This window comes from Bos mutus, chromosome 14 (genome assembly GCF_027580195.1).
Source record: "Bos mutus isolate GX-2022 chromosome 14, NWIPB_WYAK_1.1, whole genome shotgun sequence".
Lineage (NCBI taxonomy): Eukaryota > Metazoa > Chordata > Mammalia > Artiodactyla > Bovidae > Bos > Bos mutus.
In genome coordinates, this window is record NC_091630.1 from 67902404 (window position 1) to 67906858 (window position 4455).

A 4455-nucleotide genomic window follows, 5' to 3' on the forward strand; every position below is an offset into this window, starting at 1 on the left:
GTTGGTCATTTTTTTTTCCAGTTTTTTTGCAATATATTCCACTAGGTGCAAAATTATTAAGAATCCTTATAAAAACCAAGTTTTAATTTCAGTAGAGGTGGGGCAGGAGGAGAAGGGGATGACAGAGGATGAGATGGCTGGATGGCATCACTGACTCGATGGACATGAGTCTGGGTGAACTCCGGGAGTTGGTGATGGACAGGGAGGCCTGGCGTGCTGCAATTCATGGGGTCGCAAAGAGTCAGACACGACTGAGTGACTGATCTGATCTGATCTGAAGCCTTTGCTTTACTCACTGTCTTCATGGGCAGCAGGAGAATGGACAAAGCTGTGTGAGGAGCTGCTAAAATGCCAGATGCCATTTAGAACTGGAAGGCACCCAGCAATTAGCATCTGTTCAGTGCCTGTAATGTGGTAGATGACTTACATAGAAATGAACCTTTGGAATAAAATTCATTCATAATGCTGGGACTCAGTGTACTATAAATCACCCAATTTCCTTCACATCAGTTTGCATTTTGGTTCTAAGCTAAAAGTTTCAGAAGAACTAGTTGTTAAAAAAAAAAAGAGCTAACACTTGAGGTGAAATCATTTTTGTCATCACATATATGAAGATAAGAATAAAAGAAAGAAAAACATTCTACCCCACAGATATAATCCTCACAACCATCTATGACCTGTGACTATGAGCCCACTTCTTATGAGGAAAAGATGGAGGAGGAGTAACATATACTCATGACACAGCCATTAAGTGACAACCAGGAGCTTTAATTCAGACCCAAGTCTGGGTGAATTCAGAGGCTCAGTTTTCTACTCCTGTGTATATCACCTACCCACAAATTCAAGAAGTGCTGAAGAGGTTTCTCTCAAATCAGTTTCTGGTGACCACAGGCATACAGTACAAAGAAGTCCCACCTTGGGGTCTGTAGTGTCTTATGAAAACACTTATTTTTGCTTCTTAGTCTCTTCTTCCCTTGGAACCTGGCATACGTCCTTAAGGAAAAGGAGGTTGGAGGCCAAACAAGGAAAACTCTCTACTGTACTTCATCCCTCCTCTTTCCTCTAATGCCCAGTCCTAATCTTAGCACCATGTGTGTGCTAATGCCATCAGACATCTAAAAAGAATGACTATTCTATATACATAAGAATAAATTCACCTAAATTTCATGAATATTGTGGATTTTCTTGCAGTAGATACAATGTTTTCTTTATTGACTCTTCCATTCCATTCCAGGACTTTAATTGGGGGGATTGGCATTGTCTATGTGGGAATGGATAAAGTGTAGATATAGCCAGGACCGGGGATGCAATCTTTTGTTAAAGAGAAGAGCAAATGTAACTGGCTCATAACTTTAAAAGAAAGCAAAGTAAGTGGCTCTTAGAAGGCAATGATGAGAATTCTCCTTCAGCACCTCGCCCATGCTTCAAAGGTGATCTTCTCTATTTAAAGTGGATTAGAGGTAAATCTCATATTATATATGGTACATTGACCTCAAAGTGTTTGCCACTAGATATTATAGAGGCTATTTCCTAAAATTTAAAAAGAGATGTGTTGTTTCCATGAGGATCTTTCATGATCAGTCCAGTATCAATCTTACCACCAATGGATTTTAAAGACCATCTATCATTGTGGTATGTGAGCGATAAAACATGGGATACTTCTTGTAAAATTAATATAAAAAATAACATTCATCTTCTTTCCCCCTTTCTTCTCTCCTCTTCCCATCTGACTGCTTATATATATATATATATATATATATATTTTTTTTTTTTTTTTTTTTTTTTTTTTACTGGGCTTGGAAGCTTCTATAAAAACTATTTCCCCTGTATTCTCTAAGCTCATTTTAGATCAGGGACAAATTAAAATTAAAACCAGTTCTGAGGAAGAATCACTAATTCTTACTGAACAATAGCCAGAAACCTTTCAGGAGCAAGAGAGATCTTCTTCTTAAGTGTCTTTAAATAAGTAGTGTGTCATCCATCCCCTTTGAGTTCTGTCCTAGAGAAAATGCTTCCAGGAATTATACCTTTACTAGCTGTCTACATAGCATCAAGGAGCTAGGTGGAGTCAACAAACAACAAATCAAATAGCAAGAACAAAAATCAATTGTCTTGATACTGGTTCCCTATATACCAAGTAAGTGGATGTTTGATTTTTTGATTTTTTAATGTAGGTGTTAGACTCCCATGTCTGATTTATTGTTTCATACCCCAAGGCACCTAGCACTCTGTCTTGCACCTGGCATATGTGGCTGATAAATATTTATTGAATGAATAAATGCATGAAAAAAGATAAAGTATGGATGGGGGTAAGTGATGACATTATATCAAAAGGAATTCAAGATATAAAGCCTTGAGAATCTTTTTCATTGACAGTGATAGGATTTGAAGAAAATGACATTTCTCTTTTGTTTTTGTGTTAGAATTTTCTGAATTCTCTAATATAATATTCTCAATCACGGCATGCTAGACAAAGGTGGCAGAGGAAGGACAGTCCTTTAGCTCAGGTGATAGTCAAGCTAGAATTGCTAGGGTTAAAACCCATAGTCTTTGTACTGCTGCTGCTGTTGCTGTCGCTTCAGTTGTGTCCGACTCTGTGTGACCCCATAGACGGCCTCCCACCAGGCTCCTCTGTCCCTGGGATTCTCCAGGCAAGAACACTGGAGTGGGTTGCCATTTCCTTCTCCAATGCATGAAAGTGAAAAGTGAAAGTGAAGTTGCTCAGTCATGTCCGACTGTTAGCGACCCCATGGACCACAGCCCACTAGGCTCCTCCGTCCATGGGAGTTTCCAGGCAAGAGTACTGGAGTGGGGTGCATCGCCTTCTCCCAGTCTCTGTGAGCTTCATCCATATATTCGAGTCTACAGCTGGTTAATATAAAACAAGGAGTAAAAAAGAGGGCACACCCAGTGTTTTTCCATGTAGTGAATGGCAGGACAAGGATCAAGAAGGTAAAAAGAACAAAGAAGCAAATTTTAGCCAAATATGAGAAATGATAGTCCAAACAACATGAGTTCCCACCCAATAATGAAGAATAATTTCACACAGAACCATGTTCCTCCAACACTGGGGATATCCTTATGTATAAAGTGTAGGGTATTATATAAGCTTTTCTGCAATAAAGGCACATTTGGTAAGATGGCCAAGTCATTGTTCCTCCTGAAGGGACAAAAGTACCTAAAATATACGAAAAATACTATGGAGGAAGTAGAGGGAGATAGTTTAATGCCTGCCATTTTTTAATACTCAGAACACCTTAGAATTGGCCCTACTACCCTATGCAGAAGAGAAACTCAGACTTTCAAGGATAATCACACATTTCAAGCAAACAAGGACAAAACGAATGGAAATCAACAATATAGCCCTTCTTTTCCTTTTTCAACCAGGGCATAGCTTTTTCAAAGACCGTTTTCTTCTCGCCATACAAATACTATCCATTTGCAAACAGAGAATACTGAACTGTGATACCCTACTCCCCACTACACTAGCCAATCTTTTTGACATTCAGGACATATATTCTTCCAGTACTGCTTTCTATTATAATATATATGGATTTTTATAGAAATGGATTTTAATAAAGTTTTTAACTTAAAATGCTTTTGAGAATAAAGAGGGTATAGGTAACTTTGAATGGGCAAGCTTTGGATACTCCATGGAGCAGAAAACTACTTAGAACAGATACTACACTTGATTTTAGCCAAAAGGCTGAGAAGTAAAGTAGAAAACTCCTTAGAACATAGATCTTTCAGTAATTTCTCCATTTCCCCCCTGCCTTTAGTGATCCTTGTTTAATTGTGTGTGTGTGTGTTTTTAATGTCAATGTCAAGTGTTCCAGTTTCATCAGCGTCATTAAAATATTTAATTCACATGAGTGTTGAGAAAATGATGTGCATTATTAAAAGGGCTTTGCAGTTCATGCAACAGAAGAACCATTCTTTTCTGCCCTGGTACTAATGAGATGGGGGCTGGTGGAGCTGTCTTGATCATATCACCTGTTAGAACAATCACTCCCTCTGCAGTGTCCCATGGAGATACACAGAGAAAAGCCTCTGTGGTAACCAGTTAAGAGTTTATTGCAACAATTGCTTTTACCTCCTTTAGAAACCCCTGTTCCTAGAGAACACATCCCTGAGGAACTGTAATGGGAACTTTCATGACATGGGACTTCCAAGGATAATCATTATTATTACCATCATCCTCATTTTAGTAACTGTAAAATCTTGAACAACGTCACCAAAACTAGTAGCTTTATGTACATTCTATCATAAGAATTCCCAGTGGTTGCTTTTAAAACTATATTCTTTGGTACCAACATTCTGGACAATTGCTTCAGTCATGAGAGGGGAGTCTGAGTATGTCAGGCTCAATTCCTGCTCCCCAACCTGCAAATTTAAAGTTCCACATTTATTTCATGTTATCACAAGATAAGAAGTTTCTCTAGTCTCACCTACCTG

General features: G+C 38.5%; 1 pseudogene; it reads right to left on the reverse strand.

Moving 5' to 3' along the window:
- Positions 1–3610: 3610 nt before the first annotated feature.
- On the reverse strand, positions 3611–3718 carry LOC138990811 (U2 spliceosomal RNA; annotated as a pseudogene).
- Positions 3719–4455: the final 737 nt, after the last annotated feature.